The 27,893-nt window shown below is 44.0% G+C and overlaps 1 pseudogene; it reads right to left on the minus strand.

Annotated features, from left to right (window-relative positions):
- Positions 1-27,893, minus strand: part of LOC111972979 (reversion-inducing cysteine-rich protein with Kazal motifs-like) — a 133,707-nt pseudogene that overhangs the window by 41,385 nt on the left and 64,429 nt on the right.

Here is a 27,893-nt window from a genome sequence, read left to right on the forward strand (position 1 = left end):
CCCCTCTAATCTCCATATGACCAGTCAACAGGATGGTGCCCCTCTAATCTCCATACGACCTGGCTGGGGAGTGTATTTATGTAGCGGACACAGAGACCCAGGCCCCAGGGGTGTGGCACTCAGGGCCCACTGACAGTGCTCAGCGCTGGCTTAGCTACACAGCACCGCAGGTTTCTCAGTACTTTGGAGATCCCTATCCCCTTTGCCTCTAGCCCTGTTTGTCTTCCATAGTGTGACTGTGGCCGGGCCCCCCCCTCACGATGCTTGTCACCCCAGCTTTTGAACCCCTCAGGGAGGAAGGCTCTCCTTACGCTGGCCCCTGGGACTCCTTCAAAGGAAATGAGAGACAGAATTTGTTTGTCTGAAACTTGGTGTCTTCATCATCCATCTCCAATGAAAAATAATACATGGAATASTTGGGATTGTTTTCAAACATTCTCTACAAGGGCCTAGCATGAAACGTTTCTGTGGCTTTTTAGGGTCTGATTACTGCTGAGCTGCAATTCAAAAGTAAATACTGTATGTTTTCTGATAATCTTGACATGCTGGTTATCATCATTACTGAACAACATGATACCTTACAGTCAACAGACAAAGATACAGAAATATATCATACACATAGAGAAGTCAAAGAGAGTTCATAGAGAGGTCATAGAGACGTCACAGAGAGGTCATAGATAGGTCAAAGAAAGGTCATGGAGAGGTCAAAGAGATGTCAGAGAGGTCAAAGAGATGTCAGAGAGGRCAAAGAGATGTCAGAGAGGTCAAAGAGAGGTCATAGAGAGGTCGAGAGATGAGATAATGTTTGAGTCTGTAGCCCATGATGATGTCACGTCCTTCAGATCCCCCTAGTGTCCAATCAGATATTTTCTCTGACCCTGACTACAGCCTGGAAAATCAACGCTTTGAAACTTGACAAAGCTAATGTTGGGTGGCTTGTGGTGAAATGTAGCTTTGTGGACAGTGCTTGATGGGGATGAGTCCACAGGCGGGGAGTGTTCTGTTGAACTGTGTGTGTTTGTGTGGGTTCGCCGGCCGGGCTTTGATGGCGTCAAGCATGGGTCTGCTGGCACCAGCCAGACAGATGCAGCAAGCTGTGTACACGGTCCTGGCCTCTCATAGGTCAAATGTCAATGCAAAGCATAATACTACGTATATCATGCATCATCACACACGACACTCATACACATACACAGCAGCACATCGCCATCACTCTACCCAACATCCACAGCATGCCACACACTTACACGATACTACACGCACCCCACCACCACTTACATTCCACCATATCACATTCGCACCGACACACGACAGCTTACTATAACACACACACACACACACACACACACACACACACACACACACACATATCCCTTTCTCTCTCCTTCTTTCTCTGTGACCTCTAAACAACCTAGCGTACAGCCGTGGAAGCCGACCACACACACATCAGTCACAGAGCATCAGTCACAGAGCCATCAGTCACAGCCAGTCACAGGCCATCAGTCACAGAGCCATCAGTCACAGAGCAATCCAGTCACAGGCCATCAGCCACAGAGCATCAGTCACAGAGCATCAGTCAAGCAGAGCCATCAGTCACAGAGCCATCAGTCACAGAGCATCAGTCACAAGAGCATCAGCACAGAGCCATCAGTCACAGAGCCATCAGTCACAGAAGGCCTATAGTTAACAGTTAGGAAAAAAATATGCTATCTAGAACCCAAAAGGGTTCATCGGCTGTTACCATAGGAGAACCCTTTGAATAACCATTTTTGATTCCAGGTAGAACCCTATTGGATTCCATGTAGAACCCTTTCCCCAGATGGTCCTATATGGAACCCAACATAATTAAACCTAGGGCTGTTACGGTGACCGTATTACCGCCACACCGGCGGTCACGAGTCATGAAAGTAATCAAATTCAACTTGACTGTTTAGTCAGGGTAATTAGGCTTCTCCAAGCTCTGATGCTGCTGCTGGTCATTAGTAGCCTACTGAACTTGCTAACTGCCTMGTACTCAGCACTCTATTGTCCCTCTAATCACTCTGACATAAATGTAAATATGATCTAAAATCTAATCAAAGACTTTATGACAGCCCATGAGCTCATGTTGCACAACATTTCTATAGGTTTTTCAATTGCGGGAGAATAGAGTGATGGCCACTAATAAAAAGAGGAGGKTCCCATCAGCTTTTTATAGGCTAGGCCTACTATATTAATTTCTCAACTTTCCTAATATTAAGCACATTGCTTATCTTTACAACAGGAGTATAGCCTATAGCCTACCTGACTGGCATGAAAATGAACCACGGGGAAAAGCGTCCTCCATTTGCTATTTAAGTGCATAGATGACATGTATTTTTACCCGCTGCCTCTGTTTCGATACAGGTGCATGATAATGGTCTATTTTAAATCAAAACAAATTTCACACATATATTATTTAGTATATGTAAAGACAAGATTACATTAAGAATAGTCTGATCTGTGACAATATTAGCCTATCACTTGTGAATAATTTATTATCACTTGTGAATGAGGCACAGCATAAGGCAAGAAACAACACATAGCTTTTTTTGGCGACTTTTTCAAATCATAGTCCCACATCTCATATAGCCTAGCCCATAGGTCTAGATAAGGTTTGTATCACACTAAATTGGCCAAATAACTTCTTAAAATCAAGCACATTAACATACATTTCATGTTTGGGGAAGATCATTTTCACCATAAAAATGCACCTTTATAATAAAAGCATTACATGCAAAACTGCATTAGCGGTCACTTTTGATATTGGTGTTTTCCCGCTAATGGAACATTTGCARGTATAGCCTACTTGTCACGGCTGTTGAAGGATGAGGACCAAAGTGCAGCGTGGTGAGCGTACATTTTACTTTATTTAAGAATGACGCCGACAAAAAACAATAAACCATACAAAACAAACCGTGAAGTTAAAGGCAATAGTGCCAACAAACAAAGACAACTTCCCACAAAGAACGGTGGGAAAAAAGCTACCTAAGTATGGTTCCCAATCAGAAACAGCGATAGACAGCTGTCCCTGATTGAGAACCATACCCGGCCAAAACATAGAAATAGAAAATCATAGAAACACAAAACATAGAATGCCCACCCCAACTCACGCCCTGACCAAACCAAAATAGAGACATAAAAAGGATCTCTAAGGTCAGGGCGTGACACTACTGCCATGTGTTCTTTGCTGTGCTTATAATGTGAAGATATAGCCTAATCGTTTATCAACATTTCAAGCTAAACGTTCTGATCTGTTGCGACGGTCTCATTGCATAAGAAAGTTTTTTTTGATGCTAGTGGTTGTATTAATTTGGGATCTATCGCATCTCACAATTGTCCCAGACTATGTTTGTAATATTAATTTCTCGCACAGAATAGGTCGACTTTACTATTATGGGGTATAGTAGATTGACATAGACTAGTGCTTTTGCTGTTAGGCCTACTCATCTTGATGGCTGACAAAAAGTGAAGTGGACAGTTCTTCCAATATCTTCAATATGCACCTCGGAATTGGATAAYGACGCGCGCAGTTGCGTCCCCGATGTGTCTGTCTTCACTTGTAGCCTGTGAGAAAGATCCGATCACGTGATGGAGAGCCATGTGAATGAGAAGTGCTTCGGAGCACGCAGCACGCATGGAGATGGGAATTYAAATGATTATATTCAGCCCAAGGGCACAACGGTCACTGGCTAGAAAAAGCATGGATTTTTTTAGGGGGCATTACGGCCACAGAAAGGGGATGCCACCAGGAAATTCGAGGCATTATCAATTATCATTGTCAAATTGTGAATGAGAGACTGATGAAGTGTGTACAGACTGCGCAAAAAAACAAAGCAGAGCTCATGCCTTTCAATCAACTTTTTTCAAATCATCATTAAAGTCTCATCATGCAGCCTTAGAATGTATTAAAAATCTAAACATACAGCCCAARGTTTGTATCACAACTAAAGTTGCATAAATACATCTAAATTAAGCATATAGGAGTACCGTTTCTTTGTTAACCGCTCAACACAGAATAGGAGCGTGTGCGCACTACCTCAAACCTTTATTCAATTGTATTCTTCATACTTTAAAATACTATAAAATAATGCCACGTATTTCTAAGCAAATCTTGTCTGCTAAAAGAGTGTAGCCCACAGCCATATGGCATAGCCAGATCAGGACCTAACATAAGAACAACTCAGAGTATGCTATTGTGTTATTCTGAAATAGACTACATTTTCTTCATATCATGTTTTTAAAGACCTATCTAAAATGAATAATGGATTTATTGTGAAGGTGTAGGCTATATTACATGGATTTATTAGACTTTTTAAAATGTAGATGRTCCAAAGGTCTGAATTAGTGGCTTGTAGGCTATGTGTGGAAGKCAGGAGATGCTAAACCTGTTTATGTTAATTAATGGTCAATTACAGTGAGACCGGGAGTTATTTGCTTGACAATCACCGCCTGACAAAATTTCATGACCGCCACAGCCCTAGTTCTACCTGGAACCAGAAAGGGTTCTCCTACTGGGACGGCCGAAGAACCCCTTTTGGAATWWTTTTTTCTAAGAGTGTAGACCAAGGTCATCATCAACAACTAGTGAACAGACTCTCTGAACAGACTCTCTGAACAGACTCTCTGAACAGACTCTCTGAACAGACCCCAGAGGTCTTGGTTTCCTCCGGCCCCATCCAGCCATGATCACTAGCATGGGACTAAACACTTCAGGGATCACAACCAACACTCAAACAATTAACTGTAGAATATATTTAATATGGTTACGAGGCTGTTGGTTCCAGCTTGGGTTTTGAGGGAGTTGCCCATAGGGTTATGTATGGGTCACGAGGAAGGGGCTGTGAAAGCCAGTAACCCACTAACCACTGGGCTAGGGAGCAGGGTGGGGTGGACTCACTCACTCCCTCCCTACACTACCCACGCCTGTATCCCTTCTCCCCTGACCTCCATGGGACACTCCAGAACTAATAAATCATATTAGCCTAGCGTGTGGTGAGTCATACAGGCTCACAGCTTGGAGTGATAGAGGACATGGGTTTGCAGGTGTCACGCCCTGACCATAGAGAGCCTTTTTATTTCTCTATTTGGTTAGGTCAGGGTGTGATATGCGTGGGCATTCTAGTTTGTCTATTTCATTGTTGGCAGGTTATGGTTCCCAATCAGAGGCAGCTGTCTATCGTTGTCTCTGATTGGGGATCATACTTAGGCAGCCTGTTTTCCACCTGAGTTTGTGGGATCTTGTTTTTGCACAGTTACTAGGTAGCCTGCAGAACGTTACGTTCGTTTATCTTTTGTTGTTGTTTTGGTGTTCATCTAAATAAAGAAATATGTATGCTTACCACGCTGCYCCTTGGTCTCCTCATTCTAACGACGGATGTAACAGCAGGATGCCAGTTAACTGTTAGGACATTAGTGAGTTACACTCTGGTTGTCCAGATGACTCACTCAGACCCACCTGTAATTTTTCTTTTTCAAGCTCACTCTCATTGCCATGTCCCAGTATGGTTTGGATCTTTGATACAGTACAGCTCGTTGTGTTGAACGTGGATATGTAACAAAAAGGTTCAGCAATGCAACAGAGCACTACAGATCCTTTTTGGATGTACGCAGTTGTTGTGATATTTGTATATTGAGTTTGTCGGTACAGTATATTAGGTACCAGAACTATTCAAGGTCTGGTACAGCGTGCCCCTGTGTGGTTCAGTTTTTAAGAACTAACAATTCAAAGGTTGTGGATTAATTTGCTTCAGGGATCACATACAAAAATGTATGCATGAGATCATTTTTATTTTATTTTAACTAGGCAAGTCAGTTAAGAACAAATTCTTATTTTCAATGATGGCCTAGGAACAGTGGGTTAACTGCCTTGTTCAGAACAACATATTTTTAACTTGTCAGCTCGCGGATTTGAGCTTGCAACTTTTCGGTTACTAGTCCAACGCTCTAACCACTAGACTACCTGCCGCCCCTGCATATATTGACATACTGTATATTGTTATTATATAATGATAATAATACATGTTGGGTAAGAGCGTCTGCTAGCCTCTGGATAAAKGGGTCTGCTAAATGATKAAAATGTAAAATAGTACAGTGACAGTCAGTGGCGGGACACCTTGGGCAGTTGGGGCCCATTTKAATTTAAACTAGAGTTCGACCGATTAATCGGAATGGCCGATTAATTAGGGCCGGTTTCAAGTTTTCATAAAAATCGGTAATCGGCATTTTTGGACACCGATCACGGCTGATTACATTGCACTCCACGAGGAGACTGCGTYGCAGGCTGACTCCCTGTTATGCGAGTGCAGCAAGGAGCCAAGGTAAGGTGCTAGCTAGCATTAAACGTATCTTATAAAAACAATCAATCTTAACATAATCACTAGTTAACTACACATGGTTGATGATATTACTAGTTTATCTAGCTAGTCCTGCGTTGCATATAATCGATGCTGTGCCTGTTAATTTATCATTAAATCATAGCCTACGTCACCAAACGGGTTAGTTAAAGTCGTATTTCGCGAAAAAAGCACTGTCGTTGCACCAATGTGTACCTAACCATAACATCACGCTTTTTAAAATCATAACAAGTATATATTTTAAACCTGCATATTTAGTTAATATTGCCTGCTAACATAAATTTATTTTAACTAGGGAAATTGTGTCACTTCTCTTCGCTGCTGTGCAACAGAGGCAGGCTATTGCAGCAGTTTGGGCCGCCTGGCTCATTGCGCGACTGTGTGAAGAGCAACTTCGCCAAACGGGGGATGATTATTAAAAAGCGCATTTGCGAAAAGCACAATCGTTGCACGAATGTACCTAACCATAACCATCCTTGCCTTTCTGGGTGTTATTATGTTTATAATTAAGTCTTAGATTTGATATTTGATAGAGCAGTCTGAGACATTGTGTAGGCAGTAGCAGGCTCGTAAGCATTCATTCAAGCAGCACTTTCGTGCGTTTGCCAGCAGCTCTTCCCTGTGCTTCAAGCATTGAGCTGTTTATGACTTTCAAGCCTATCAACTCCGAGATTAGGCTGGTGTAACCGATGTGAAATGGCTAGCTAGTTAGCAGGGTGCGTGCTAATAGCGTTTCAATCGGTGACGTACTCGCTCTGAGACCTTGAAGTAGTTGTTCCCCTTGCTCTGCAAGGGCCGCGGCTTTTGTGGAGCGATGGGTTACGATGCTTCGAGGGTGGCTGTTGTCGATGTGTTCCTGGTTCGAGCCCAGGTAGGGGCGAGGAGAGGGACGGAAGTTTACTGTTACACTGGCAATACTAAAGTGCCTATAAGAACATCCAATAGTCAAAGGTATATGAAATACAAATGGTATAGAGAGAAATAGTCTTATAATTCCTATATAACTACAACCTAAACTTCTTACCTGGGAATATGGAAGACTCATGTTAAAAGGAACCACCAGCTTTCATATGTTCTTATATTCTGAGCAAGGAACTTAAACGTTAGCTTTTTTACATGGCACATATTGCACTTTTACTTTCTTCTCCAACACTTTGTTTTGCATTATTTAATCCAAATGAACATGTTTCATTATTTTTTGAGGCTAAATAGATTTTATTGATGTTTATTAGTTAAATAAAAGTGTTCATTCGTATTGTTTGTAATTGTCCTTATTACAAATAATATAATAAATAAAAAATCTGCCGATTAATCGGTATCAGCTTTTTTGGTCCTCCAATAATCGGTATTGGCATTGAAAATCATAATTGATCGACTCTAATTATATACCCTGAAACACAGCAAAGTGCGCCATGATAGTAGGTATATACATACCTGTTGTTGAGGTTGGTACAGAAGGTATATTAACAGGTATATGCAGCGTAGGTATAGTCATACCTGTTGTTGAAGTTGGTACAGAAGGTATATTAACAGGTATAGCAGCTAGGTATAGTAACATCCTGTTGTTGAAGTTGGTGCAAGGTATATTAACAGGTATAGTAACATACCTGTTGTTGAAGTTGGTGCAGTAGCCCAGGTCCTTGCAGCCCAGCTGGCAGGGTTCCCTGACGTCGGCCAGACAGGTGACCAGGGGTTTCTCCACAGGGCTGTACTCACACATCTGGTCAAACTCCTGCCACGTTTGAGTTCCCCAGTTGGTGCTGATCTCCTGACACARATCCCTGTGGGGGACGAAACAGAGTTACTTTGAAAGAAAAAGGAAAGCTGCACACTCTAACACCTCCGATGTAATCATTTATTCACCAACGTTTACACAGCAAGTTGTCCTTCTCAGGGCTTCATGACCAAACGGAGTTAAACATACAGACAGACAACACAAGCATGTAAAAGCATGTAAAAACATAAACTCGGCCTCCCAAGTGGCGCAGTGGTCTAAGATTCTGGGTTCGAGTCCAGGRTCTGTAGCAGCCTCGACCTTCGCCTCTCCCGAGTCCGTTTGGGAGATACAGCAATGAGACAAGACCGATACCATGAAATTGGYGAGAAAAAGTTAAATWAAAAWAAAAAACTCAAATGTTCAGAGACTTTCTATGTATTTTGATCAGGTGTCCTGGAAACCAACCCTATGAGTTACCTCCATACCATGGAAGACCCCATCACCACTATACTGTATACTGTAATCAATTATATCTACATTATATATACAACAGTATGTGGACACCCCTTCAAATTAGTGGATATGGCTATTTCAGGCACACCCCTTGCTGACAGGTATATAAAATAGAGCACACAGCCATGCAATCTCCATAGGAAACATTGGCAGTAGAATGGCCTTCCTGAAGAGCTCAGTGATATTCAACGTGGCACCGTCATAGGATGCCACCTTTCCAACAAGTCAGTTRGTCAAATTTCTGCCCTGCTAGAGCTGCCCCAGTCAACTGTAAGTGATGTTATTGTGAAGTGGAAACTTATAAGAGCAACAACGGCTCAGCCGCAAAGTGGTAGGCCACAAAAGCTCACAGAACGGGACTGCCGAGTGCTGAAGCGTGTACAAATCGTCTGTCCTCAGTTGCAACACTCACTATCGAGTTCCAAACTGAATCTGGAAGCAACGTCAGCACAAGGACTGTTCGTCGGGAGCTTCAAGAAATTAGTTTCCATGGCCGTACACAAACCTAAGATCACCATGCGCAATTCCAAGCATTGGGTTTGGCGGATGCCAGGAGAACGCTACCTGCCGCAATGCATAGTGCCAACTGTAAAGTTTGGTGGGGGAGGAATAATGGTCTGGGGCTGTTATTTATGGTTCGGCCCCTTAGTTCCAGTGAAGGGAAATCTTAACACTACAGCAATGACATTCTAGAGGATTCTGTGCTTCTAACTTTGTTGGAACAGTTTGGGGAAGGCCCTTTCCTGTTTCAGCATGACAATTCCCCCGTGCACAAAGCGAGGTCCATACAGAAATGGTTTGTCGAGATTGGTGTGGAAGAACTAGACTGGCCTGCACGGAGCCCTGACCTCAACCCCATCGAACACCTTTGAGATGAATTGGAACACCGACTGCGAGCCAGGCCRAATCGCRCAACATCAGTGCCCGACCTCACTATGTGGCTGAATGGAAGCAAGTCCTGCAGCAATGTTCCAACATCTAGTGGAAAGCTTTCCCAAAGCATGGAGGCTGTTATAGCAGCAAAGGGGGACCAACTCCATATTTATTCACATGATTGTGGAATGAGATGTTCGACAAGCAGGTGTCCACATACATCTGGTAATGTAGTGTATCTATCTACAGTATGTATGAAGGAAAAAATGTTGGGGGTGGGGGGGTTAGAATATATACATATTTTTTTACTTTCACCCATTTCTTCTCCCCAATTGGTAGTTACAGTCTTGTCCCATCGCTSCAACTCCCCTACGGACTCGGGAGAAGCGAAGGTCGAGAGCCATGCGTCCTCCAAAACACGACCCCGCCAAGACACACTGCTCGCTTAACCCGGAGACACCGTGCACCGCCCCATGGTTCTCCCGGATCGAACCCGGGTGTGTAGTGACGCCTCAAGCACTGTGATCCAGTGCCTTAGACTGCTGCGCCACTCGGGAGTTACCTTTTACACTTTACTCAGACAGTTGGAAACAGAGGGGGGGACAGGAAAGTAGGACAATATAGGAATGGTGGACGCAGGGATTGAACCCTGGTCTCCGGTGGGGAACAGTATGTGACGGGCTGGGAGTGTTACCGCTAGCTGTAAGCCATTGTAATCACTACAAGCATCTCATCAGAGTACAACTAACCGGCACAGTGAGGTATTGGCTTTGTAGCAGCAGTGCAGCTTGGCGCCGTCCATCTTGGCAGTAGGTGAGGTCTCCATCTCGCTCTTGGTGGGGGGGTGGGCGCTGCCAAGGAAGCACTGCCACAGAGGGTCCTGGGGCAGTGGCTGGCTGCCACACTCATCGATCAGGCCCTCCATAATCTCGTGCTCCGTCGTCATGGTGCGCAGGATACGCCGGCACGCCACCTGGCAGTGGAGCTCATCGGCCCGGTCGCAGCAGTACAGGCCTGGACGGACAGACAGATATTGACTTTTCCACACTTTGTTAGATTACAGCCTTATTCTAAAATTGATTAAATTACATTTTTCCTCATCGATCTACACACAATGCCCCATTATGACAAAGGAAAAACAGGTTGTAAGACATTTTTTGCAAATGTATTAAAAATAAAAAACAGAAATACCTTATCTACATAAGTATTCAGACCCTTTGCTATGAGACTCGGAATTGAGCTCAGGTGCATCCTGTTTCCATTGATCATCCTTGAGATGTTTCTACAACTTGATTGGAGCCCACCTGTAGTAATTTCAATTGATTGGACATGATTTGGAATGGGACACAACTATATAAGGTCCCACAGTTGACAGTGCATGTCAGAGCAAAAACCAAGCCATGAGGTTGAAGGAATTATCCGTAGAGCTCCGAGACAGGATTGTGTCGAGGGACAGATCTGGGGAAGGGTACCAAAAAATATCTTCCTAGAGCTGGCTGCCAGGCCAAACTAAGTCATCAGGGAAGAAGGGCTTTGGTCAGGGAAGTGACCAAGAACCCGYTGGTCACTCTGACAGAGCTCCAGAGTTCCTCTGTGGAGATGGGAGAACCTTCCAMAAGGACAACAATCTCTGCAGCACTCCACCAATCAGGCCTTTATGGTAAATTAAATCAAATATTATTTGCACCGAATACGACAATGTAGTTTTTCAGTAAAGTGGCCAGACGGAAGCCACTCTTCAGTAAAAGGCACATGACAGCCTGCATGGAGTTTGCCAAAAGGCACCTAAAGGACTCAGACCATGGGAAACAATATTCTCTGGTCTGATGAAACCAAGATTGAACTCTTTGGCCTGAATGCCAAGTGACTAGTCTGGAGGAAACCTGGTACCATCCCTTCGGTGAAGCATGTTGTTGGCAGCATCATGCTGTGGGACTCAGTGTCAGGGACTGGGAGACTAGTCAGGATCGAGGGAAAAATCAACAGAGCAAAGTACAGAGAGATCCTTATGAAAACCTGCTGCAGAGTGCTCAGGACCTCAGACTGGGGCGAAGGTTCACCTTCCAACAGGAAATCACCCTAAGCACACAGCCAAGACAACGCAGGAGTGGCTTCGGGACAAGTTTCTGAATGTCCTTGAATTGGCCCAGCCAGAACCCGGACTTGAACCCGATCTAACATCTCTGGAGAGACCTGATAATAGCTGTGCTGCGACGCTCCCCATCCAGCCTGACAGAGATTGAGAGGATATGCAGAGAAGAATGGGAGAAACTAGCCAAATACAGGTGTGCCAAGCTTGTAGCGTCATACCCAAGAGGCTGTAATCGCTGCCAAAGGTGCTTCAACAAAGTATTGAGTAAAGGGTTTGAATACTTACGTAAATGTGATATTTCATTTAGTATTTTTAATACATTTGCAAAAATCTCTAAATATATGTTTTTGCTTTGTCATAATGGGATATTGTGTGTACGTTGATGAGGACATTTTTTAAAATCCATTTAAGAATAAGGCTGTAACGTAACAAAATGTGGAGTCAAGGGGTTTGAATACTTTCCGAATGCACTGTACCAAGTCATAGCCAGTGATTGGAGGAATGCAACACAGAAACAAGATACACACTGGATATGGGGCTGCTGATAGGTCAGTATTAGATATACTCACTGTCTATTGGGCTCCTGATTGGGTAGGACTTGGTGTAGTTGCCTACACAGCCAATGAGCTCGGGGCTGATGCTCTGGCAGTATTCCTTGACAGCCTTGATTTGCGAGACGGTGGGGGAGGAGTCTGTCCGGAAGATGGCCTGGCAGTACTCTCTGCAGTTGGTGTGTCTCCCTGCATAGCCGCAGCACACCGAGCCCACTGACACAGCACACACACACACACACACACACACACACACACACACACACACACAACACACACACACACACACACAGTTACAATATGCTTTCCATTCACTTCAATGGAATTGTAAATATCATTAAGGCTATTTAGACAATTTTTGTCTTGAAGTAGCCTTTAGCTTCATAAAATAGATGACAGACATTGCAAACATGATCAACATTCAAACATGAGGAGTTAATTAGAATACAATACAGTAGACTTCCAGGATTTCCTAGAGAATAGTCTGATTAAATATGCATGGTGAACATTGGAGGTGATCTCCAGTTGCTAGACTTCAGGAAGTGCAGGACCTTACATCCTCAAAATCCGCCCAAAGGTGTGTCTGCAGGGCAGTTTCACACCAATGCGTTGCATCTCCTAATACAAATAAGGGATTCCTCGGCTGACTGAATGATTCAATAATTTCTGCGGACCAAAGGCACGTAAACATGGCTCATAAAGCAGTGCTGATTTCATGTTTATTCATTTTACATAGACATTTTWTTGTCATTTAGCAGATGCTCTTATCCAGAGCAACTTACAGTCCTGAATGCACACATTTCCATACTTTTTCATACTGGTCCACCGTGGGAATCGAACCCACAACACTGGCGTTGCAAGCGCCATGCTGTACCAACTGAGCCATGTCACACTCTGATTGGTGCACTTGGGTTAGCATCTTGTTGTAGAGAATGTTGGAAACTTACTCTCATTTTTGGTGATACAGCTGTGCAGTGGTTTCTGTAAAAGACAAGAAAAACTATTTTGTGATCTAACATACCATTATTGAACAACCATTGTTGAACAACCATTATTGAACACCCATTATTGAACACCCATTGTTGAACAACCATTATTGAGTCAGCTCTATTCATGACATTTCTATCTGAAATATTCTGAACCCGTTCCTCTTTTCTCTCTATGGAGACGTCATCCACTGTCCTGTCCTCAGTACAGTTAACATCTGCAGCAGAAAACTCACTGTCCTGTCCTCAGTACAGTTAACACCTGCATCAGAAATCTCACTGTCCTGTCCTCAGTACAGTTAAACCTGCATCAGAAATCTCACTGTCCTGTCCTCAGTACAGTTAACACCTGCATCAGAAATCTCACTGTCCTGTCCTCAGTACAGTTAACACCTCTATCAGAAAACTCACTGTCCTGTCCTCAGTACAGTTAACACCTGCATCAGAAATCTCACTGTCCTGTCCTCAGTACAGTTAAACCTGCATCAGAAATCTCACGTCTTCTTTCCATCAAGACCATAAAGGACCATAAAGGACCATAAAGGCCAGTGCTGCTGCGTGCTTTGGCTCTGCTGCCTCAGCAGCAACGATTCATGAAAGGGCAAGATGAAAGAGGCCAGTGCCTTATAAAGCTGGGGAGGGGAGTTTGGTCGTGGTACAAACTAAACATTAAGCCGCCGCTTTGTTTTTTGTTTGTTTGGAATGAGGAGGCGAGACAGATGAAAGGAGTCCTCTGCTAGCACGTCGCTAGGCTACGCTAGGCTAAGCTAATTGCTATGCTATTCTACGCTAATAGCTAAGCTTATGCTTACACAATAGCTAAGCTATGCTACACTAATAGCTAAGCTATGCTACACTAATAGCTAAGGTAAGCCAGAGCCATATACATGTAAACATTAGGAACACCTTTTTGCCCTCAGAACAGCCTCAATTCGTTGGGGCATGTACTCTACAAGGGGTCGAAAGCGTTCCACATGGATGCTGGCCCATGTTGACTCTAATGCTTCCCACAGTTGTGTCAAGATGGCTGGATGTCTTTTGGGTGGTCGYCCATACTTGATACACATGGGAAACTGTTGAAAAAAKKKCAGCAACGTTGTAGTTCTTGARTCAAACCGGTGTGCCTGGCACCTACTACCATACCCAGTTCAAAGCCACTTAAATGTGTCTTGCCTATTCACCCTCTGAATGGCACCCATACACAATCTATGTCTCAATTGTCTCAAGGTTTAACAATTAATTTTTAACCTGTGTCCTCCCCTTCATCTACACTGATTGAAGTGGATTTAACAGATGATAATTAACGCTTCTGCGTTCTGATGTTTATTTATGATAGTTTTCTAAACCTATGAAGATGTCCAGTGAAAGCAGAGACCATCCCTGGTCGTCACTACTGGCTCTGATCTGGAGGACTCACTAAACAGAGAACATCCCTGGTCGTCACTACTGGCTCTGATCTGGAGGACTCACTAAACAGAGAACATTCCTGGTCATCCCTACTGCCTCTGATCTGGAGGACTCACTAAACAGAGAACATTCCTGGTCATCCCTACTGCCTCTGATCTGGAGGACACACTAAACAGAAGAACATTCCTGGTCATCCCCAATCTGGCACAGCTGTCCATTTTTTGGTCCTTAAATGAAACTGGTATATATTTGTATTCATCACAATTTTCTTCAACCAATTTTTATCTTTAATGCAGGGCCAGCAGACAAGTTCTCTGATTTTTCCCCCTTCTACTTGCCTCTTCCATTTTTGCAGTAATGCTGCAATTAGTTGGTTGTAATTTTGTGTAGAGCAGACATTTCCATATATGTTTGTTAGCTGAATGTATGATATAACTTCACCAGTCCTATTTATGATATCATTTACAAAGATTTTACCTTTTTTAAACAATTTATCAAAATATTATGGTTTTATATCAATTAGTATATTTCACTTTAACCACAATATTTGTTGTATTATTTGTTCTGTCTTTTCTGGTGGATTAAACTGAAATTGCAACCAACTTTCTATGGCTTGTTTTAAAAATAGCGATATTTTTGAGATTTTATTATTTTCAAATAACTGAAAGGGAGAATAACGGGAAAAAGGCCATTCTTGAACATGGAGTGGGACATTCTTCCTAATTTGCTAGAGGACCAGTTCGGATTTAAGTTGAACTTTTGTCTGACTGATGCCTTTAGTGAGACGTTCAATGCTTTAATATTTAATCATTTCTGTCCTCCGAATTCATATTCATTATATAAATAGGCCCTTTTAATTTTGTCTGGCTTGCCATTACAAATTAAATGGAATATTTTTTGCCCATATAATTTAAAAAACAGGTTGCTAGGTGTAGGCAACACCATAAGCAAATAGGTAAACTGGGATATGACTAAAGAGTTAATCAGGGTAAACTGGGATATGACTAAAGAGTTAATCAGGGTAACTGGGATATGACTAAAGAATTAATCAGGGTAAACTGGGATATAACTCAGGAGTTAATCAGGGTAAACTGGGATATAACTAAGGAGTTAATCAGGGTAAACTGGGATATAACTCAGGAGTTAATCAGAGTGATTTTTCCACAAAAWTACAGGTATTTTCCTTTCCATGGTAGCAAGATCTTATCTATTTTTGCTAACTTCCTATAAAAATGTATTGGAGTGAGATAATTTCTTTCTTTCAGGATATGTACACCGAGTATGTCCACATCCCCGTCAGACCAAACTACACGGTAATGTAAAAGTTGTATTTTTTTGTGATCCAATGCATAACATAATACACTTATCATCATTTGGTTTTCATCCAGAGAGGTTAGAACAGGTATCTAGATCCTCTATGAGGCTGTGGAGGATTCTAATTCTAAAAGTATCTAGATCCTCTATGAGGCTGTGGAGGATTCTAATTCTAAAAGTATCNGTGGAGGATTCTAATTCTAAAAGTATCTAGATCCTCTATGAGGCTGTGGAGGATTCTAATTCTAAAAGTATCTAGATCCTCTATGAGGCTGTGGATGGATCCAAATTGTGGATTTTAAAGGAAACATYAATCATCAGCGTATAATGACACCTTTGTTTTATACCCTGAATTTCTAGCCCCTTGATATTATTGTTGGTTCTGATTTTAACAGCTAACATTTTGATGACAATAATACATAGATATGCCAATAGTGGACAGCCTTYTTTTACTCCTCTTGACAGTTTAAAACTTTCTGAGAAGTAGCCATTATTTACTTTATTACACCTATGATTATTATACATAACTTTAACCCCTTTTATAAGAGATTCTCTAAAATTGAAATATTTCAGGCATTTATATATAAACTCCAGTCGTACTCCAATTTGTAAGTCGCTCTGGATAAGAGCGTCTGCTAAATGACTTAAATGTAATGTAATGTACTCTATCAAAGGCCTTTTCAAAGTCAGCTATGAATACCAGGCCTGGTTTCCCAGATTTTTCATAGTGTTCTATTGTTTCCAGTACTTGTCTTATATTATCTCCAATGTATCGTCCATGTCAATAACCTGTCTGATTAGGATGAATAATATCCGACAATACCTTTTCAATTCTATGCGCTAAGCATTTTGCTAGAATTTTTGCATCACAACACTGAAGTGTAAGAGGCCTCCAATTTTTTAAATGGACTGGATCTTTATATTTACCACTTAGATCCCGTTTCAGTAATAATGAAATCAGACCCATCTTGTTGAGTGCTCAAAAATCTACCATTTACATAGGAGTGGTTAAAACATGCTAATAATGGTCCTCGAGTATATATAAAAAGGTTTGGTATACCTCCACTGGTATGCCATCCAGCCCTGGAGCTTTCCTGGCTTTAATTGCATCAAGAAGTTCCTCCTCTGTAATTTGGCCTTCACATGAGTCTTTCTGTACGGCTGTTAATTTTACATTATTCATAGAAAAACAATCCATACAATTCACTTTGGTTAGTGGAGATGGAGAATAAAACAAAAACATATGCTTAAAGTACTTTACTTCCTCTTTCAAAATATAGTTTGGTGAATCATGGGCGACTCCGTCATATGTAATAKGTTCCAGTACAAATCTTTTGGTAGCATTTCTATTTTAAAGATTAAAAAAMAATTGTTGTGCATATTCCATCCAGTTCGCTTTATTTTTGTAATATATTACACTAAATCTTTCTTGAATAAGTTCCTCCATTTCCTTTAACTTATTCTGAGCCTKTATGGTACAGTTTTTATTGCCATCTACCTGTACTGTTAGTCCTTGCATTTCCTTTGTTAATATGGACCTATTTGACRTAAATTGCTTTTGTTTTAGAGATGAGTACTGAATTGCATGGCCTCTAAAGGAACATTTAAAAGTGTCCTATACAATAAGGGGATCTGCTCTACCTACAGCATGTTGTGTCAGAAAAAGTCAGTTATAAATTATTCTGTTCTAGTTAAAAACAAGTTATCATCCAATAGGCTTTGAATACATTTCCAATATCCTCSCCCACGTGGAAATTCTGTAAGAGTAATATATATGCCAATTATTTGATGGTCCTGTAACGGTTTTCTTCCYGGGGTGAAGGAGAGGACCAAAGTGCAGCGCGGCTAGTGTTAAACATGTTTAATAAAGAACAAGTGAAACACTACAAACAACAATACAAAATAACAAATGTGCAAAAACCGAGACAGACCTATCTGGTGCAGACAATCACAGAGACAGGAAACAAACACCCACAAAATCCCAACACAAAACAAGCCTCCTATATATGATTCTCAATCAGGGACAACGATTACCATCTGCCTCTGATTGAGAACCATATTAGGCTGGACATAGAAACAGACAAACTAGACACACAACATAGAATTCCCACCCAGCTCACGTCCTGACCAACACTAAACAAGCAAAACACATAATAACTCTGGTCAGGACGTTACAYGTCCGCATTCTGTCCCCAATCAACAGTTTTTGAACTTTTGGTGCCAGAGAGAATGACATTCGGATCAAAATTACCGTTAATTTATATCATCACCCCTTTTGAATTTCTTTGCCCATGGGAGAAATATATTTTGCCCCCCCCCCAGTCCTTTTGGTAATTATGGTAATTTCACCAACTGCCATAATGGGATACAAGTTCAAAATCTATTTATCATAATATATGTTTGTAAACTCCCCATTAAAAAGTAGCATAGTGATTGAGTGTCCATATAGCTTGCATTSCTACTAAGAAAACCTCCAATTGTTCACCAATTATTCCACCCGCTAAAACCCCTCCTCATCCCAGTTGGGTTGTGTATACCCYGTGACCGGCAGACCACCCCCGTCCCCCCAAATCCCAGGGCCCCCAAGACACCTGGACCCATCCTTGGAAAAGAGCAAACAGTGCCACCCACAGAACAGAAGCAGATCAACCGCCAAAAGCATTTCCATCGCTCCCGTACTGTTACATCACAAACAATTCAATAATAAAGTTTTATATGGTCACTAAAATGGCGGCCGTTTTAAAACTTGGCCTGACTCTCTCTCTCTCTCATATATATAGATGGCTCTGAGCTAAGCCATCTTCTTAGCGGGAGTAGATGAGTTCACTCCTCTCCTCCTTTGACAAGACAGGCTCCAATCAGAGCTTAGATAATGACCTTGCTTTAAACCAGTGGTATTCAAACTTTTTCAGCGGAGACCATATTTTTTTGCAAACATTAAATAGCCTCAATACATTACAATTMTATCTCTATTCTCAAAATGAATACATTTACTTAATACATGCATATTTTTCAAACGATCTCAAAAACGTTTGTATATTGATCCATACAATAATCTATACTCTTAATTGTTTGATTWTTTTTTTTGTATTTTATAAAAATGTTATTAGCTTACTCGGGGGTAATTGAATACTACTGCTTTAGAGTGCTACATGGACAGGAAATAACCTCATAAAGAGGGGTGGGGAGGAGGACACTGCTGAGGTGCTGAGATGGACCGCAGAGAAGTAGCGCTTGCTTTATCTCGTCAAACAGCACTGAGGTTTTAAAGGCCAGTGAAAGGCAGCCAGAGATTACATACAGTCTCTCAAAGTCAACAGTATGTGTGTGTCACGACTTCCGCTGAAGTCGGTCCCTCTCCTTGTTCGGGCGGTGTTCGACGGTCGACGTCACCAGCCTTCTAGCCACCGCCGATACACTTTTCATTTTCCATTTGTTTTGTCTATGTCTTACACACCTGGTTTCACTCACCCAATTACCTGTTTATTATTTAGACCCACATAGACCCTTACAGAATCACTCACCTTGTATGGAGTCAGCAGGAGCAGACGACCTCCCAGTTGCAGTGAAGGAGCGCGTTCAGCAGCACGCGACCATGTTACAACGTCTGGGCACAGCCATGGATCACGTGCTGCAGACGATGGATCGTTGGGAGAGAAGAGGAGGTTTTCCAGCGCCTCCACCAGCCCCACTACAACAGGCCTCACTGTCCACTCCTCTTCCACCTGGTCCCAACGGGATTCGACTCGCGCTCCCAAGGGAGTATGATGGGACGGCTGCCGGTTGCCAGGGGTTTCTACTACAGTTGGAGCTCTACCTGGCGACCGTCCACCTGGCTCCTTCGGGGCATGAGAGTGTGTCCGCCCTCGTCTCCTGCCTCTCAGGCAAAGCCCTGGAGTGGGCCAACGCCGTATGGAGTGACGGAGACGCGGCGTTGGACCATTACGCAGAGTTCACCCGCAGCTTTCGGGCAGTGTTCGACCACCCGCCTGAGGGTCGCCTGAGGGTCGAGCGCCCGCGGACGTCCGGATCGGGACCTGTCAGTTCCATCCCCCAGTACCTCCGCTCCGACGCCCATGGAGCTGGGAGGTGCTGCACTTAGTGCGACCGGAGGAGGGGCCATTCCCTGCACCATCTGTGGCCGCAGAGGGCACACTGCTGGTCGGTGCAGGGGGGGGGGGCGGTTCCTCAGGGTGTCGGAGCAGCAGGCAGGGCACTATCGTGTCACCCCAGGTGAGTCGGCACCAGGCTCATCCAGAGTCCCCTGTTGCTCACATGTATATGTTTATTTCATTTCCTGAGTTTTCCCCGCCTTCCCAGCATGAGGCGCTAGTAGATTCAGGCGCAGCTGGGGATTTTATTGACCGTTCACTTGCTCATAGTTTAGGGATTCCCCTTGTTCCTGTGGATATGCCTGTGCACACCCTAGATAGTCGACCATTAGGGTCAGGGCTGATTAGGGAGGCCACCGCTCCACTTGACATGGTTACGCAGGAGGGTCATAAGGAGAGAATCAGTCTCTTCCTTATTGATTCTCCTGCGTTTCCCGTGGTGCTGGGCCTACCCTGGTTGGCCTGTCATAACCCCACTATTTCGTGGCAACAGAGGGCTCTCAAGGGGTGGTCACGAGAGTGCTCAGGGAAGTGTGTGGGGGTTTCCATCGGTGCGACTACGGTGGAAAGTCCAGACCAGTTATCCACCGTGCGCATCCCCTCAGAATATGCCGATTTGGCTCTCGCCTTCTGTAAGAAGAGGGCGACTAAATTACCACCTCATCGACGGGGTGATTGTGCGATAAATCTTCTGGTAAACGCAGCACTTCCCYGGAGTCACGTGTATCCTCTGTCACAYGAGGAGACGGTGGCTATGGAAACATATGTCTCCGAATCCCCGGGGAAGGAATACATTCGGCCCTCCACTTCACCTGCCTCCTCGAGTTTCTTTTTTGTGAAGAGGAAGGATGGGGGTCTGCGCCCGTGTATTTACTATCGAGGGYTCAATCAGATCACAGTGAGGTATAGCTACCTGCTGCCTCTCATCGCCAGTGCAATCGAGTCAATGCACGGGGCGCGCTTCTTCACAAAATTCGATCTCAGGAGTGCTTACAACCTGGTGCGTATCCGGGAGGGGGACGAGTGGAAGACGGCATTTAGTACCACCTCAGGGCACTATGAGTACCTCGTCATGCCGTACGGGTTGATGAATGCTCCATCAGTCTTCCAGGCCTTTGTTGACGAGATTTTCCGGGACCTGCATGGGTAGGGTGTAGTGGTGTATATCAACGACATTCTGATATACTCCGCTACACACGCCGAGCATGTGTCCCTTCTGCGCAGGGTGCTTGATCGACTGTTGGAGCATGACCTGTACGTCAAGGCTAAGAAATGTCTGTTCTTCCAACAGTCCGTCTCCTTCCTAGGGTACCGCATTTCSACTTCAGGGGTGGAGATGGAGAGTGACCGCATTTCAGCCGTGCGTAATTGACCGACTCCCACCACGGTAAAGGAAGTGCAGCGGTTTCTAGGGTTTGCCAACTACTACCGGAGGTTTATCCGGGGTTTTGGTCAGGGAGCAGCTCCCATTACCTCACTGCTGAAGGGGGGACCGGTGCGYCTGCAGTGGTCGGCTGAGGCGGACAGGGCTTTTGGTCACCTGAAGGCTCTGTTTACCTCGGCTCCCGTGCTGGCTCATCCGGATCCTTCTTTGGCGTTCATAGTGGAGGTGGACGCGTCCGAGGCTGGGATAGGAGCCGTGKTCTCTCAGCGCTCGGGCACACCACCAAAGCTCAGCCCCTGTGCCTTCTTTTCGAAACTATGATGTGGGGGACCGGGAGCTGTTGGCTGCTGTCAAGGCTCTGAAGGCGTGGAGACATTGGCTTGAGGGGGCTAAACACCCTTTTCTCATCTGGACTGACCACCGCAATCTGGAGTATATCCGGGCGGCGAGAAGACTGAACCCTTGCCAGGCAAGGTGGGCAATGTCTTTTACACGTTTTGTTTTCACTCTATCCTACAGACCAGGTTCCCAGAACGCTAAGGCAYACACACTGTCCCGGATGTATGACACAGAGGAGTGGTCCATGGATCATACTCCCATACTTCCATCCTCTTGCCTGGTGGCACCGGTGGGGTGGGAGCTGGACGCGGACATCGAGCGGGKATTACGCACAGAGCCCACTCCCCCCCAGTGTCCAGCTAGGCYCCTGTACGTTCTGTCTGCTGTCCGCGACCGTTTGATCTATTGGGCCCACACGTCACCCTCCTCTGGTAATCCTGGCATCGGTCGGGCGGTGCGTTGCCTTAGTGGGAAGTACTGGTGGTCCACCTTGGCCAAGGACGTGAGGYTTTATGGGTGTGCACCCAGTGCAAGGCTCCCAGGCACCTGCACAGAGGGTAGTTATATCCCCTACCCATTCCACAACGGCCGTGGTCGCACCTGTCGGTGGACTTCCTGACAGATCTTCCTCCATCACAGGGTAACACCATGATCCTGGTCGTTGTGGATCGGTTTTCTAAGTCCTTCCGTCTCCTCCCTTTGCCCCGTCTCCCTACGGCCCTACAGACTGTGGAGGCCCTGTTCACTCACGTCTTCCAGCACTACGGGGTGCCTGAGGATATAGTCTCTGATCAGGTCCCCAGTTCACATCCAGGGTCTGGAGAGCGTTCATGGAACGTCTGGGGGTCTCGGTCAGCCTCACCTCAGGTTTTCACCCCGAGAGTAACGGGCAGGTGGAGAGCGTGAATCAGGATGTGGGTAGGTTTCTGCGGTCACATTGCCAGGACCGGCCAGGGGAGTGGGCGGCGTTCATCCCCTGGGCAGAGATGGCCCAAAACTCACTCCGCCACTCCTCCACTAACCTCTCGCCTTTCCAGTGCGTACTGGGGTATCAGCCGGTTCTGGCACCGTGACATCAGAGCCAGATCGAAGCTCCTGCGGTGGACGAATGGTTTAAACGCTCGGAGGAGACCTGGGACGCCGCCCATGCATGTGCACCTGCAACGGGCCGTGAGGCGGCAGAAGGCGAGCGCTGGCCGCCACCGCAGTGAGGCCCCGGTGTTCGCACTGGGGGTCCGGGTCTGGCTCTCGACCCGAAACCTACCCCTCCGCCTGCCCTGCCGGAAGCTGGGTCCGCGGTTTGTGGGGCCATTCAAAGTCCTGAGGAGACTGAACGAGGTCTGTTATAGGTTACAACTCCCCCCTGATTATCACATTAACCCCTCGTTCCATGTGTCTCTCCTCAGGCCGGTGGTGGCTGGTCCACTCCAGGAGTCTGAGGTGCGGCAGGTTCGATCCGCTCCCTCTGGACATCGAGGGGGGCCCGGCGTATGCTGTTCGAGCCATTCTGGACTCAAGGCGTCGGGCGAGGGGCCTTCAGTACCTCGTGGAGTGGGAGGGGTACGGTATGGAGCAGAGATGCTGGGTGCCGGTGGAGGACGTTTTGGACCATTCGTTGCTGCGGGAGTTCCACCGTCTCCATCCGGATCTCCCTGCGCCTCGTCTGTCGCGAATATCCGCCGAAGTCAGTCCCTCTCCTTGTTCGGGCGGCGTTCAGAGGTCGACGTCACCGGCCTTCTAGCCACCGCCGATCCACTTTTAATTTTCCATTTGTTTTGTCTATGTCTTACACTCCTGTTTTCACTCACTCAATTACCTGTTTATTATTTAACCCTCTGTTCCCTATGTTTGGTTGTGAGTGATTGTTTGTTGTATTGTGGTCCGTATTGTGGGCTTGGATTTATCTTGTATTTTGATGACTTTGAGTAAAGTTACTTTTATTTACTCATCTCTGCTGTCCTGCGCCTGACTCCTCTGCACCAGTTACACATAGACCGTTACAGTGTGATACTCAATTTAAAGCACATACTACTACACAAATCATGACCTTGTTTTACTTACCTCTGTGTCTTTTTTGCATACTCTTGTGATGTCGGTCTTGGACGATGCCTATAGGGTCAGAGAATGAGAAATGAGGTGATGTGCAAATGGATAAGGCTACAACGGGCCAAACTAACTTCCTCTCTCACCTGCTTGCACTCCCTGCGGCACTCGGCCGAGATGGCCAGCTCACAGCAGCCCAGGCCCACCCAACCATCGGACTTCCTGGATGACCCTGTAGACAAAACAAAAATGATCCACATTACCCACAAACCCTTGATGGGTGTAGCATTATCAGAATTAAAGTATGGATTAACTTTATCCTCTGGCGGGGGGTTTGCAAAACATTTAGACGTTTATGGGCAGCATATTAAACTGTGGACATATATGGACTTTTAGTGTGGGCTCAGTGGGTACAAAGTGTTGAGCTAAGCAATAATGTTTTTGCATCTGGGAGGCATTATGTTCTGACAAGTGGATTTGTCTGTAACGGCACCGTATCCCCTGGAAACGCTCCCCACATAGCTCACCAGGTAGTGTGGAGTTGATGCAGATCCAAAGCTCATTCTGTGAAACAGAGAGGAAATGTCATTTCATTATGAACAGAGGACCAACGCCAAAACAAGCAAGAGAACAAGGGAAGAAAATGCCCAGTTCATAACAGGTTGTTTTGATGTACAGAGGTTTTTCTGGAGTTGGACAACATTCAAAGGAAGGAGTCACATGGAAGACCTCTGTTAGGGGCCTTAGTGAAAGTAAGAATGTCCGTTCATTTCTATAAATCCTGTCTTAGTTTTTGTCTTTCATCTCTCAACAGGAAATGATATCAGATAACTAGTGGTTCTTTGGGTGTAACAGCATACTGTAATTTACTGCGTTTGCAGGGGCTATTGCATTTCATAGAGATTTTTTAAATTTTTTATATGACTATTGTCTAATTAAAAAATATATTCATGCAGTGGAAACAGAGACATATAAACCACACAAACTCATAAGAGCTTTGTGGTAATTTATTGTGGGATTAATAACACACAGCAATAAACACAAACATCCCAGGCACGTATGGATAAAGAACATGACACATGGAGAAGGAGCAGTGAGTGGCCCAGAGAGCATTCTCTGTCTCTAGTCCTGAACAAGATAATGAACTATATAAACTGGACATTATCTGAGGTTCAGCTCAGTCCCTCATGTCTGTTGGCTCTAGAACAGAGGAGCCACTTGTCAGGAGGGTTCCCCATCCTTTACGATGCCGACAGAGAGAAATAGTATCTCTACATGAACTATAAACATCATTTGTGATGAAGGGGAACCCAAGAAGATTTTGGAACATGAAGGACGAATGGCAGTGGAGGGTGGAATTTAGCAGCCCTCCAAGTACAACTACTATTAGACCTCAACATGCCAAGAAACAGTCCCTTGGAAACAATKACTTGGAAACAATCCCTTAAAAAACAATCTCTTGGAAACGATCCCTTAAAAAACAATCTCTTAGAAACAATCCCTTAGAAACAATCCCTTACAAAACAATCCCTTACAAAACAGTCCCTTGGAAACAGTCCCTTGGAAACAATCCCTTGGAAACAGTCCCTTGGAAACAGTCCCTTGGAAACAATCCCTTAGAAACAATCTCTTGGAAACAATCTCTTGGAAACAATCTCTTGGAAACAATCTCTTGGAAACAATCTCTTGGAAACAATCTCTTGGAAACAATCTCCCTTGGAAACAATCCTTCTTAGAAACAGTCCCTTAGAAAACAATCTCTTGGAAACAATCTCTTGGAAACAATCTCTTGGAAAACAATGCTCTTGGAAACAATCTCTTGGAAACAATCTCTTGGAAACATCTCTTAGAAACAATCTCTTGGAAACAATCCTCTTGGAAACAATCTCTTGGACACCATCTCTTGGAAACAATCTCTTGGAAACATACTCTCTTAGAAACATCCCTTAGAAACAATCCCTTAAACAATCTCTTAGAACAATCTATTGGAAACAATCTCTTGGAAACAATCTCTTTGGAAACAATCTCTTGAAACAATCTCTTGGAAACAATCTTTCTGGAAACAATCCTTGGAACAATCTCTTGGAAACAATCCCTTGGAAACAATCCCTTGGAAACAATCTCTTGGAAACAATTCTCTTAGAACACTCTCTAGAAACAATCTCTTGGAAACAATCTCTTGGAAACAATCTCTTGGAAACAATCCCTTAGAAACAATCCCTTAGAAACAATCCTTACAAACAATCTCTTAGAAACAATCTATTGGAAACAATCTCTTGGAAACAATCTCTGGAAACAATACTTGGAAACAATCTCTTGAAACAATCTCTTGGAAACAATCTCTTGGAAACAATCCCTGAGAAACAATCCATTAGAAAACAATCCCTTACAAACAATCTCTTAGAAACAATCTATTGGAAACAATCTCTTGGAAACAATCTCTTAGAACAATCTCTTGGAAACAATCCTTGGAAACAATCTCTTGGAAAAATCTCTTGGAAACAATCTCTGGAAACAATCTCTTGGAACAATCTCTTGGAAACAATCTCTTGGAAACAATCCCTTAGAAAACATCCTACTGGAAACAATCACTTGGAAACAATCCTTAGAAACAATCCATTGGAAACAATCTCTTGGAAACAATCTCTGTAAACAACTCTTGGAACAATCCTTAGAAACACCCTTAGAAACAATCTCTTGGAAACAATCCTTGGAAACATCTCTTGGAAACAATCCCTTGGAAACAATCCTTGGAAACAATCCATTGGAAACAATCTCTTGGAAACAATCTCTTGGAAACAATCTCTTGGAAACAATCTCTTAGAAACACTCTCTTAGGACACTCTCTGGAAACAATCCCTTAGAAACAATCTCTTGGAAACAATCCCTTGGAAACATACCCTTGGAAACAATCCCTTGGAAACAATCCATTGGAAACAATCTCTTGGAAACAATCTTCTTGGAAACAATCTCTTGGAAACACTCTTTTGGAAACTCCCTTAGAACGTCCCTGGACAATCCCTGTGAAACAAACCTGTGAAACGATCCCTTGGAAACGATCCCTTGGAAACGACCCTAGAAACGACCCTGGAAAATCCTGTGAAACACCTTGGAAACATCCTTGGAAAACATCCTGGAAATCTTTGGAAACGATCCCTTAGAAACGATCCCTTGGAAACATCGGAACAATCCTGGAAATCAACCATGGAAACAATCTCTTAGAAAATCCTTGGAAACAATCCCTTGGAAACAATCTCTTGGAAACAATCCTTGGAAACAATCCTCTGAAACAATCCCTGGAAACACCCTGAATCAATCCCTTGGAAACAACCCGATCTCTCTGAAACAACTCTGAAACAATCCTGGAAACAATCCCTTGGAAACAATCCTGACAAATCCAGATATAAACCTCAGAAACATCACTTGGAAACAATCCTGGAACTGAAACAACCCTTGAGAAACAACCTGAAACAATCCGAAACATCGGAAACAATACCTTGGAAACAATCCCTTGGAAACATCTCTTAGAAACAATCCCTTGGAAACAATCCTTGGAAACAATCCCTTGGAAACAATCCCTTGGAAACAATCCCCTTAGAAACAATCCCTTAGAAACTCCCTTGGAAACAATCCCTTAGAAACAATCCCTTAGAAACAATCTCTTGGAAACAATCCCTTGGAAACAATCTCTTAGAAACAATCTCTCAGAAACAATCACTTGGAAACAATCCCTTGGAAACAATCCCTTGGAATCAATCCATTGGAACATCCCTTGGAACAATCCCTTGGAAACAATCCCTTGGAAACAATCCCTTAGAAACAATCCATTGGAAACAATCTCTTAGAAACAATCACTTGGAAACAATCCTCTTGGAAAACAATCCCTTGGAAACAATCCCTTGGAAACAATCCCTTGGAAACAATCCCTTAGAACACAATCTCTTAGAAACATCCCTTGGAAACAATCACTTGGAAACAATCTCCTTGGAAACAATCCCTTGGAAACAATCCCTTGGAAACAATCCCGTGGAAACAATCCCTTGGAATCACATCCTTGGAAACAATCTCTTAGAAACAATCCCTTGGAACAATCCCTTGAAACAATCCCTTGAAACAATCCCTTGGAAACAACTCTTGGAAACAATCCCTTGGAAACAATCCCTGGAAAACAATCTCATGGAAACCATC

Source organism: Salvelinus sp. IW2-2015, linkage group LG14, assembly GCF_002910315.2.
Source record: "Salvelinus sp. IW2-2015 linkage group LG14, ASM291031v2, whole genome shotgun sequence".
Lineage (NCBI taxonomy): Eukaryota > Metazoa > Chordata > Actinopteri > Salmoniformes > Salmonidae > Salvelinus > Salvelinus sp. IW2-2015.